A 13,324-nucleotide genomic window follows, 5' to 3' on the forward strand; every position below is an offset into this window, starting at 1 on the left:
GCTTTTAGATAGAATTTTCTGTAAATATCTGCTACATTCATCTAGTCTAACATGTCATTTAAGGCCAAATTTCTTAATTAATTTTCTTTTTGGAAGATCTATCCATTGATGAAAGTGGATTATTAAAGTCCTCTAATATGGGCCACCTGAGTGGCTCAGTCAGTTGAGTATATGACTATTGGTTTTGGCTCATGTTATGATCTCATGGTCCATGGGTTCAAGCCTCACATCAGGCTCCATGATGAGGGTGCAGAGCCTGCTTGAGATTCTCCTCCCCCACCTCTCAAAGTAAATAAATAAACTTTTTAAAAAGTCCTCTAATATTAGTTTGTTGCTGTTTCCCCTTTAGACCTGTTAATATTCACTTTATATGTTTAGGTTCTCCTATGTTGGATGCATAAATGTTTATAAATGTTGAGTTGACTACTTTATCATTATGCAATGCCCTTATTTGTCTCCTATTACATTCAGTCATTGTTTTAAAGTCTATTTTGTCTGATTTAAGTGCAGCTGGCCCAGCTCTCTTTTGGTTTCCATGAGCATAGAATATATATTTCCATCCCTTCACTTTCAGGCTGTGTGTCCTTATGTCTAAAGCAACTCCCTCATAGACAACATTTAGATGCATCTTGTTTTGTTATCCATTTAGTCCTTCTATATCTTTTGATTAGAAAATTGAGTTCATTTATATTTAAAATAATTATTGATAGATATGTACTTACTGTCATTTTATTAATTGCTTTCTGGCTGTTTTTGTAGTTCTTTCATCCTTACCCTCTTCCTGTGTGGTTTGATGACTTTCTTTCAACTTAAGTCCTTTCCTTTTAACTTTGGTGTATTTACTATAGGTTTCTGCTTTGTGGTTACCATGAGAGTTACATATAACAACTTATATCTAAAATAAGTTAGTGGACCTGCCCCATACTAGGGCCTGGCTGTCCGCCTCAGTCATGAGGGGCAGGTGGGAGGGGGGAGTGGTGGGGCTGTGGGGGTAGGGGGCTGGGCCAGTCAGCAGTGTGCAGTGATGCTAAACTTGTGCACTGCCACCAACTCCAGGAGGAGGAGCACAGAGTGGGATCTAGCCTTCTTCAGGTTCCCCCAGGATCTGGCCTGATGCCGGAAGTGGGTAGAGAACCATAGGAGAACAGACTTAGAGGAAAACCACCTGATCAAGCAAGTAAATTATCAATTATATGCCAGACACTCTGAATCGCTATGGTCTACAGAAACATACATTTTGCAGAGGCATCAGATAACTAATGAATGCTTGTTTTTTTTTTAATTTTTCAAATTAAGCAAAGCAGATAGTTGTGAAGTCATTGGGAGAGTACTCATAGGACAGTTCAAGATAATGCAAGACTGACAATATTTGATCTTACAAGTTCATTTGAACAATCCACATAGTAGACACAGAAAATGAACAAAAGAACTGAGTGGAGATTAAATCAGGTCACTGAAATAGAAAAGACTGACAAAGCCTCTGAACAAGAACAAAACATAAAGAAAAATCCAACAGCAATATTCAGAACTCCAGCACAGGAGAAGGGGTAAGGAACAGGACAAAGACATTTTACCTTTAACCCTTGAAAAAAAAAAGAATACACAGAATATTTAAATTGGAGATTATTTAAGTGATTCATATGGGGAACCAAAATATACCACGGGATGGGCATGAAACTGATGAGCCCCCAGAGGGTCTCTTTACTCCTGATGACTTTCAGACACCGCTGGCATGCTGGGAAATTCTGGTGAAGAGGTTCTGAGACAGCACTTTGAGACAACAGTGGTTAACACGTTGTTCTGCTCGAAAACACATCAGAAACAGGTGCTAGGGATCTGTGAGAGCTGCATTCGGGCAGAAACCCCTCAGGGAAATGAGAGACTCACACTTCATCACCTACGACGAAGAGGAGATAGCTGGGGAAGAGCACTTGTCTGTGTTGGTGAGGTGTGTGGATCTGTCTCATAACCTGAGAGAGGAATGTGTGGGCTTCTTGCCTTATAAAGCTGCTGCAGCCATTCTCGCCATGAATTCTCAGGCGACAGTAACTGAGAAGGGAATGAACATGGCCAGGCTTACACTGTGTCCAGTGGATTTTCTTCCAAAAGAGAAGTTGTTGCTTTTAGACTTTGAGAGAAATATCCCCAAGCTGTTCTACATACCTACCAAGGTCTTAGGTATGGAGACTTTGTCTTAAATACATGGTTCCTGTGTCTTAAATACATAGTTGGAAAATCAGCGCCGGTTGTGGGAGCATCTGTTGTATTAGGAACAATAGACGAAGTTTGCTCTTTCTTCCATCTATTGCCACAACTGTTTTTAGAGGTTCACAAGGCAATTTCTGTCTCTTTCAGAGCAATTAGGAAAAGGGTAAGGAACAGAAGGGAATTTGCCATTCTGAGTGGACAGGCAGACGCGATGCTTTTGACGTTTTTGTGGACTTCCTACAAGCACTTGTTTTATGTTCCAATGATATAAAGTGATAAAAATATTAGCTGGAATAACTATGTAGCTGGTAGAGCACTTGCACTCTAGTACAGAAATGGACTTTGAATTCCATTGTTACCATTGATGTTCTTTAAAATGTTCCATCTTTTCACAAGAGCCTTTGGGGAAAATCTTCAGGGGCAAACTTCCCATGTCTTCTTTGCAGCTGGTAGTTTGATACAGTGTTGCATTGAGTAAATGAAGTGATAGACTACATTGAAGTTTATCTTGAATTTTGGTTTGAAGAAGCCACAAATCTGGCAACTAAAGTGGATAGTCAGCTGAAACTCCCTGAATCCACAGAGCCCAGCAAGGTAACCTGTAATCTGAGCTAAGCTCCAAGAGTTACTGTAAAGAAACTCTAAGCGTTCCGATCATGGAGCACATTATTCAGGAACTGAAAGATACATTCTCAGAATAGCACCTCAAAGCTCTTAAATGCCCATCTCCAGCATCAGAGGAGCCCATGCTGACATGTACAGAAGGGACTTGTCCAATGTCAACACACTCTGGGCTGAGCTGCATTGCTGGAAAAATCAAGTGGAGACAGAGAGAGAAAGATACAATTTAGGAAGCCTTGTATCTGTTTCTTCTAGTGTTTATGCATTGCTGAAACTCCTATGTATTCTCCCTGTGATGAAAGTTGAGAAGGAACACTATGAAAATGGGGGAAGGTATTTCAAAGCATCACTGAGGAACACTTGGACAGACCAAAGGTCAAGTAACTTGGCTTTGCTTAACATAAATGTTGATATAAAACATAATCTGTATTTAATGGCAGACACATATATCAAACTGGACAACTAAGAGCTTCCTACAGATAACTCAGAAACCATTGAAAATACCTAGGAGACTTCTAGAGTAGGCTTTCTCTTGTGTTTGGTATTTGGAAAAAATCTGTAAGAAATCTGAAAACACCTTATGGAAAAGCTGTCAGGTGAATGTAGGCCACTTACAATCTGTGGACCTCTCATTGAGTACATTAGCCATTGATAATCTGCCTATTTACTGCTCGTCCAGAAAATAGCATTGGAAACGCCCCATTATACTTCTATGGGGTCTCTGTTAATGGCACTTTGGAATTGTTTTAGTTTAGTCATTTTACTTATTTTTTTCTTATTTTATAGAATGTGGGCAGGGGAGAGGGGCAGAGGGAGAGAGAGAGAGAGAGAGAGAAACCTACGCAGGCACCATGCTCAGCACAGAGCCTTCCTGGGGACTTGATCCCACAGCCCTGGGAACATGAACTGAGGTGAAATCAAAAGCCAGATGCACAGACAACTGAGCCACCCAGGCACCCTTTAGTTAAGTCATTTTAGATATAACATTTATTATCACTGGATCCAGCTGTCAAGTATTGAGTAATGAGCTCTTAGAAGAAATAGATTCTGAAGAGATATGAAAGGAAGGAATACATTTTATAAAATGTTACAATGAAACTCACAAGTGACCTGTGAATAGTAGGAGTGTTGAGTATGTTAAAAGTCTGTAATGGACAGTTAAGGGAGTTATCAGACACTGAGACAGAAACGTGTGAGCTTGCCAAGCAAGGATTTCAGTGTAGATTTTGTCTTTATCAAATGAACTTAGTGGAACAAGTTATAGTTAAAGTTTGAAGGAGTGACCCTGCCATCATCATCCCACACTGGGTTGTCGCTGTGGACCTTCCTTTGTGGAGCCTGCATCTTCATAAACTTCTAGCAGGTTTACGTTGAACACACCACTGTTTCATGGTCAAAGCAGGGTCAGAGGCCATGGATACTGACAACTTATTTGTCTGTTTTCCTCTGTCATTTTCCATGACTGTATCTCCTGCCTCATCTTGATTTATAAACAAAACCTGGAAAACCTACAAACATAAGTGTTTTGTGGTTTACCTAGGAATCGTACAGAAAGTCTTGCTGTTATTGTGAAGAAAATCAATTTGTATTGTTTATTTTAGCTTAAAAAACTGAATTTTGTTTAAAAATAAAATAAATATGTAAGTTAGGTATTTTACATATATGTATGTGCATATACACACATATATTATATTATATAATTACCTAACATTATAAATATATATAGGTTGTTATAATAATGTAACAAATATTATTGACTTTAGTATCAAATGTATATTTGTTAGTGATGACAGAGCTCAAGATTGTAAATTCTGGTTTAAATACATGGTATAAAAGTTGTTAAAATATTTAATTAACCATTAAATGTGCATGGTACATTGAAGAAAAATGCCATGATGTTTATGACTTCCACATTATATCACCTGATAGGGAAGAGTCAACATTGGCTCACTGAGAACTATTTATTGTTGTTTTCAATTTAACAAAGCCTCACTTACTGTGCCTCAAAATAGTTATCTTTTGTGCAGTAGAGAGATTGAAAAGTGATAGATAAACAGAATACATATACGTTCTATAATAATATACTTTTAAAATATGACATTATACATAATTCAAACAAATGAATACAAATACAATTTTATGTCAACAGTCTTACTAAGTTTAGATCTTGATATTATAAGTAGATTTTGTATTAATGAATGCTTGCAAGGTAGATTTCTATGAATCAAAGCCATCTTCATCATTTTCTAAAAATAATTGGAGAAGATGATATATATTCAAATGACTTAGAACACCTGTCAAAATGTCATAAAACTTATGGGTATTTTTGGTGACTCTCATAGTTTGAATATTTTGAGATATAACTCCTTTTCCTATTGCAGTATTTAAGGCATTATATTCATGGTTGATGTCATAAAAATTAGTGGTCTGGAGGCTTCTGATACAAAAATACTACCTAGATATAAATTAGATGCTTTGATTTGGGCGTTATAACCTGAATATCTCTAAAATGGAATTAAAATCACAGGAGTAGTAATGCATCATTTGACTCTCAGAAGCTTGAGAGCTTTCTAAAGACGTAAAGACATTTCTGTTTTCAAACTTGTTTAAAACTGTTACGTCAGTTTATGGAATCTAACAGACCTATAGTTTACTTTTTTATAGGCTAGCAGTTATTTGAAAAACCCAAAGCAAGCAAGGAAACATTTTGTTTCAATTTTATATATACTCATACTATAAAAGCATAGAATTTTTAAAGGTCAGAATATAGGTAACGATTCTGACATATTGGAGATGTTTTAGAAAGCATTTTGTATATTTAAACATTTCATATAAAGGAAAATGTTTAAAACAGTTATTTTTACCAGTAAAATGCATTTGACAAGCTTTTAATTAAACTAAAATCCACCAATGATTTTAGGTGCGTACTATGTTATAGGAACATGGAAAATACAGATAAGGCATATGTTGTGTCGAGAAGGTCATGGTCTGGAGAGAAAGACAATATGATGAAGTTAGTGATAGGACAGGAATACAAAGGGGTGACAATATTACAGACTAACAGGGAGCAACTAACCTAGACTAAGGATAAAGTAGCTAGGGTGGATTTTGAAACAACTAGACAGCTGGTGAGTCCAATAAGCCATTGTCCCAGATGCACTCACTTTTTTATAGGATATAAAGATAGTCCCTGGTACCTGGTAGGCAACTAATGGCCAACTAATGTTTTTTTAATTCGTTTCCTGTAACTATCGACAATCAGACTCACTTGGTTTCGCTTAGAAAGGAAAAGAAAATTGTGTTCAGCTTCCTCAGGGATATATCAACTCTTGATCTCTTTTTCAAAATATAGCATATAGAGAGCTCTATGATTTTACCTTTACACAAGACATTATGTTGGCCCATTCTGCTGCACTGACTGCTTCAGAAGCCTTGGTAAGATATATCCCTGCATAAGGATGTGATATAGGGGCACGTTGGTGGCTCAGTCAGTTGAGCATCCAGCTTTTAATTTTGGCTCAGGTCCTGATCTTGTGGTTCAAAAGATCGAACCCTGTGTTGGGCTCTGCCCTGACAGGGTGCAGTCTGCCTGAGAGTCTCTGTTTCCCTCTTCTCTCTGCCTCTTCTCTTCTCTTCTCTTCTCTTCTCTTCTCTTCTCTTCTCTTCTCTTCTCTTCTCTCCTCTCCTCTCCTCTCCTCTCCTCTCCTCTCCTCTTCTCTCTCTCTCTCTCAAAATAAATAAATAAACATTTTTAAAAGAATGTGAAACAAAAACCCCATGACAATTCAGGCTCTGACCCTTTAGATTTCAGGGATTTATTTAGTCTGGGCCATGAAAAGAAACAATAAGCCATTGGCAAGAGACTCTATCTGGCATAAAGTTTTGGGTGTTTTTTTTTTTTGTATTTTAAAGGTAATATTTAACACAAATATCTCAGAGCATGCAGCTGCAATTTGTTTACCAAATAACCCAAAAGCTGACCATTTTGACTGTGATCAAAACAATAGAAAGTCCTTGAATTCTGGGGGAAAAAAATTTGCATGACCAGTAAGCAATATGAATCAAGAGATTGAGGAGCACTTAGTGTGTCTGTGGCAATTAGGTTATTTTATAAAACAAGCACCCTTTAGGAAACTATAGCACATACTCTTATGATTTTGAAGCAAAGTCACTCTATACTTTGAAGATAATTCTTCTTTGTTTGAAAACAACCAAAGTAGAGAAGGAAAATTTGACCAGAGGCCCTAATATATCATGGCATCTGAGCTGCTTATCATAACCTGGATGTCATCTGACCAGAGAAGCCATAACATTTGGCATTTTCAGTAGCATTCCATCACTATGTGGAAGAAATGCATGGGGCATGAACAGATTCTGATGGGACAATTATGATACATGAGCAAGAGCCTTAGACTCCCATGTGTCTACTTTGAAAGCACTGCCTCCTTTCTATGAACCCACACATATACTTGTAGGAGGAGTTTCCCATGACAAGTTACCTGATGAAGAAAAAATTTATATTTAGTTTATTGGTGATTCCACATGATATACTAGAAACACCTAAAAGTGGCTGACTATAGCATTCTCCCTACTCGAGTATGATGCATAAGAACATCGATCAAGGGAAATCTTCTAGGGTGCAGATTTTAGAGGAATGTACCTGGTTGTTTACTTTTTTTCTGGAAAAAGTAGAGAAATGTCAGATTCACACTGATTTTTTTGAGCAGTGATTTATGATTTAGCTGCATGTTTATGAATCTAGGAAAGTATGAGAAAATGGGTGACAAAGAGGCTTGAGCAGAGCTCAAGGAATGGGCACAAAGTCTTAAGATATTTTTGTCGTGTGTAATTGTCCATCAAACAGCAAACATAGCAGACAGGGCTATCAATAATCACATGGACAAGATGGCCCATTATGTGGATGCCAGTAAACCTCTTTGCACAGTCATTCCAGTCATTGCTAAAAGGGCTGATGAACCAATCAGCCGTGGAAACAACCATGGCAGTTATGCATGGACTCAACAACATGGCTTCTACTCACTACAGATGATGTGGCTGTACCTATTGGGGAGTACCCAACATGTCAACAACAGAAAGTGACACTGTGTCAACAATATGGTAATGTTTCCCAATGAGCAAGCCAGCCACCTGGTGACAATTTGATTGTATTCAATTACTTCCATCACAGAAGGGGAAGCAATTTGTTCTTTTTGGAATAGACACTTTCTGGAGATAGATTTGCCTTCACTGCCAATAGCGAACCTGCCAAACCACCTTTCATGATTTTGGAAGTTGCTCTATATCACTGTCAAGAAATTCTCCACAGCATTTCTGGTGAATCAGACACTACTTTTAGAGCAAACAAAGTAGGACAAAATGCCAAAGGCCACGCAATTCATGATTCCTTCCATATACCTATCCCCTGCCTGATGGAATAGTGGAAGGAGACAGTGGTCCCAAAGAATGGTGGCGTGGGTTTCTGAAGACTTATTTAGAACACTTTGCAAGCATCTCAGGTTATATCCTAGAGAAAGAATTTACTTCTGAATCTCGAATACCAATATGTACTTCCATTTATTTTATAGCTAGAATTTATGAGTCTAGAATCTAAAAAAAAAAAAAATTCCTCTTAACATTACACATAATAAAATACAACTTTGGCCTCTGATGAGTTAAAGGTCTTAATTCCCTAAGAAGAAATGTTTTCACTATGGACAATTTCAAGAAAAAGCTGGCAACTGGCATCTCAGAATCTGTTTTCCTTAATATTAAAATCTGTGAATGAGAGGAAATTGCATGAGATTCTGAAGGCAGGAAAGAAACAGACTCCTTGATTCTATGGAGGTATTTGTACCCAGATAAGAATATTTATTCATTGTGACTTCTTCAGTTACCCAGTTAACTAATTTTTTCATCAAAATCCTTATTCAGTATACTGTGACATTTTATTTGATCATATTCCAATATTTCAGCTTTTTATAGTTGTTGATTTGTTTTATTGAATGATTATAATTTAAAATTCTGAGACCCACATAGTAGCATTCTGGGTCCATAATTCCAATTACATTAGTGGCTATTTCTACATAAAAAATGCAATGCCTAAAAAAATGTCAAAATCTAAAATTATATTTCAACGGAAACCACTCATTTTCTTACATTTTTCCTGAAACATCTGGAGCATAGCCTGTGTCATTGGTAGGCTAGCTGCATCAAACATGGCATGTAAGATGTGACAAAGAAATTGGGGTCTAGTACATCCCTTTGAGGGCTCCATCCTATTTTTCCCACTGATAAAGTTACCACAAAAAGCAACGAAGATGGACTAGCAGCAAAATTATTTCTAGGTGAATACTCTGTTTGGTCATCTTCTTTGGAGAGATTGAGTAAGAAGTGAGTGACTCAGGATCCGCAAAGTCCAAGCACAGCACACAAACATCTTGAGAAATCCAGAGTTCTGGCACTATTTCATCAACTTCCCAGTCTACTGGACTCTGAGGCATCCCAGTGAATCAAGGGAGGGATATTCTCTAAATGAGAAGGCATATGCAGTGTATTCACTGGGGACCAGAAGAAACTTCCACTACCAGGCATCCTGAGCCCTGCCTCAGGCACTAGCAACAACTACAGAGACAGCACATTGACCTTACAGAGTGACTAAAACCCCACATCACCTATGTCTTGTTTCTGCCTCAGGCTGATCATCGACATTTATCTATTCATAAGTAGTAATGATTGAAAGATTCATCTTAAGGATTTCAACATGGCTTGATAGTTCTTTGTAGAGGTAGAAATCTAAGAGAAACATTTTAAATAAACCAATCCAACCTGGAGGAATGATATATCATTGCCATTTATTCCTAATATACAGGTTTTGAAATGAAAGCAAGTTCAGTCCAGGGGCTACTGGAGAAAAATGGAAAGAAACAGCATTCCATGGATAGCAAGGAACACAGAGTTTGGCCAATTCCTTTTTGGTTTTAGCAATACATATTTGTTCACGTCTTCAAACACCTTTCAGGCCTACCAGGTGGTAGTGTGTAGATTGTACAGAACAAAAATTACTGTCACAGTTACCAAGTATCACTGAGAATAAGTCTGTTTTGACTATTAATGGAGCTCAAATGACGCAAAAGGCAGGTGTATGAGCAGATTTGATTTCTGAAATGTTGAAATGTAGGAGACATGGAGCTCCTATCCCAACTTGTCTGTTTTCCATTTCCCGGGGTATAACCTTTGGTTTTGTGATATGACAAATGAACAGAACACTGCGATGAAAAACCTGAACCAGGAGAGGTGCCTTTGGCAACAAACTTTGGTCCAGAACTTTAAAAGGAAAAGTAAAATAAAGTAAATCAAGTTGTAAAGGGTAAACCGGATTTTGTCATGAATTTAGGCTTCACTGTAGGGAAGAGAACACTGAGTCATTTCATAAAATTCACTTTTTAAAATGCTGCCAACTCGGACATTAACATAAACTGGCACTAAGTAGAGTGATGTCACCATTTATTCCATGCAGGACTGATGTGCATAATAAATTAGCCATCAGATATTTATGTTTTAATGGTTGCAAACACTATCCCAGGTAAAAAAGATAAAAGCCTTGTATCCAAATTTCTAGAGTCCAACATAGAGTCTACAACTTTGAGTTTTAAACTAAAGTCTTAACATGGCTATAATACAACCTGTATTTTTTAATGTTGATTTTTGAGAGACAGAGCATGAGCTGGGGAGGGGCAAAACGAAAGGGAGACACAGAATCTAAGGCAGGCTCCAGGCTCCACGCTGTCAGCACAGACCCCAACATGGGGCTCGAACTCATGAACTTTCAGATCATGACCTGAGCTGAAGTTGGATGCTAAACCAACTGAGCCACCCAGGCGTCCCTAACCTGTATTTTTTTTAAGTTGTCTATTAGTTTTTTGTTTTCTTGGTTTTCTCCTTTTCTTTCTTCCTTCCTATGCTCCCTCCTTTTTGACCATGTCTCTCATTTCATTGTTCATCACTTCTCTTTTAGTACCTAATCCTATCCTACATCCTATTTATCAAATAAAAAACTTTTAGGACTTCCAATATTGCATGGTAATAGTCAAATTACCAGATATTGGATGATCACTGTGATGTTTGGTGCATATATAGTTTTAATTGTTATATTTTCCTGGTTTTTGTTGACACTTTCATGACAGCACAAAAATTACAAAATATTTAGAAATAAATTTCACTGAGTAGACAAAAGAGTTCTACACCAAAAACTCCAACACACTGATGAAAAAAATTAAGGAAAATACAAACAAATGGAAAGACATCCTGTGGTCCTGAACTGGAAGACTTAGTATTGTTAAAATATCCATATGACCTAAATCGATGTGCAAATTCAACTTAACCCTATCAAAATTCTAAGGGCATTTTTTATAGAAATAGAAAAACAATTGTATGCTCTTATGGGACCACAAGAAACCATGAATATCCACAGCAATCTTGAAATAGAACAAAGCTAGAGGCATCACATTTCCTGTTTTTAAAAAAATGTTACAAAACTACAGCAATTAAGAGTATGCTGGCGTAAGCGCATATATATGGGCCAACGGAACAGAATAGAGAATCTAGAAATAAATCCGTATGTAAATGTAAATTGATCTTTGAGAAGGGCACCAAGAATCCACAAGAGGGGAAGTATTGTCTCTTCAACAAACAGTATTGGATAAACTGGATATCCTTATGCAAAATAATGAAATTGGACCCTTCATTTATACTATACATAAACAGTTATCAAAATAAATCAAAGAACTAAATGTAAGACTGAAATTGTTAGGATCCTTAATGAAAACACGGAGAAAAATCTTCATGACATTGGCCTTGGTAATGATTTCATGGATATTGTATCAAAAGCATAGGCAACAAAAGCAGATTAGAGAAAAGCATCCACATCAACCTGAAAAGCTTCTGCACAGCAAAAGAAACAATTGACAGAGTGAAAGGCAACCATAAGGAATGTGAGAAAGTATTTGCAAACCATGTATCTGATGTTAATTTCCAAAATATATAAGAAATTCCTACAGTCCCATACCAATAAAAACAAAAACAAAAACCTAATAACCCCATTATAATGGGCTAGTCTGTAATAAACATTTCTTACGGAAGGCACACAAAAGGCTAACAACTAGGTGAAAAGAAACTCAATGTTCCTAGTAATCAGGGAAGTGCAAATCAAAGCCATGATAAGTTATCACCTAACACCCTCAGGATGGTTATCATCAAACAAACAAACAAACAAACAAACAAAACAAGAGACAAGTGTTAAGGGGACATGGAAAACTTAGAACCCTGTACACATTCTGGGAATGCAAAATAGTGTGGCTGCAAAATGGTGAAAACAGTGTGAAAGCTTCTCAAAAAACAGAAATTGGACTACCATATGATCCAGCAATCTCACCTTTTTTTTTTTTCCAAAAGAAGTGAAGTCAGAATTTTGAAGAGAGGTGAGCATTACATTTCAAATAGCAAAACTATTTATAGTAGCCAGTTCATTGAATCAACCTAAATGTCTATTGAGTAGTGAATGCATAAAGAAAATGTAGTCCAAACGTGCAATAATATATTAACTTTAAAAAATTTGCAGTATGTGACAACACGGAGGAATCTGAAGGACATTATGCTACGTGGAATAATCCAGTCACAAAAAGGCAGATTATGCATTCTTCAACTCATATGTTGTGTCTAAAACAGTAAAATTCATAGAGTCAAAGAGTGGAATGGCAATTGCGAGGGACTGACAAGGGAAGGAAATGAGTTGCTAATGAATGTGTATAAAGTTATGGTCAAACAAGATGAGTAAGTTCTAGAGATCTTAGGTACAACACTGTGCCTATGGTTAATGACATTGTATTGTACACTTAAAAATTTAAAAGAGTAGATCTCATGGTAAGTGTTCTTACCACAATAAAATTAAGGTAAAATACACACACACACACACACACACACACACACACACACACACAGGAAATATACTCATAAAAATCCCTTAATTCCCAGCCCACCGGAGTCATTTTCCTTTCCTAATGCCAGGCTGGTAAGCCCTCATCATCAGTTGATTTTTCAATGATTTTCAGAGGAATTCATTTTACATTTTGTTCAGCGTTTCTTTTTTTTTTCCATAATATTTTATTGTCAAATTGTTTTCCATACAACACCGAGTGCTCTTCCCCTTCAGTGCCCTCCACCATCACCACCACCTCTTTTCCCCCCTCCCCCTTCCCCCTCAACCCTCAGTTCATTCTCAGTATTCAATAGTCTCTCAAGTTTTGCATCCCTCTCTCTCCCCAACTCTCTCTCCCTCCTCCGCTCCCCCTGGTTCTCCATTAGGTCTCGTTTTCCTGCTAGACCTATGAGTGCAAACATATGGTTTCTGTCCTTCTCTGCCTGGCTTACTTCACTCAGCATGACACCCTCAAGGTCCATCCACTTTCCTGCGAAGGGCCATATGTCATTCCCTCTCATT

At 37.4% G+C, this 13,324-nt stretch overlaps 1 pseudogene; it reads left to right on the top strand.

The window, feature by feature from the left end:
* Window positions 1–1,024: 1,024 nt before the first annotated feature.
* Window positions 1,025–7,929, top strand: LOC115304401 (annotated as a pseudogene).
* The last annotated feature ends 5,395 nt before the right edge of the window (window positions 7,930–13,324 follow it).

Source organism: Suricata suricatta, chromosome 2 (assembly GCF_006229205.1).
Source record: "Suricata suricatta isolate VVHF042 chromosome 2, meerkat_22Aug2017_6uvM2_HiC, whole genome shotgun sequence".
Taxonomy (NCBI): Eukaryota; Metazoa; Chordata; class Mammalia; order Carnivora; family Herpestidae; genus Suricata; species Suricata suricatta.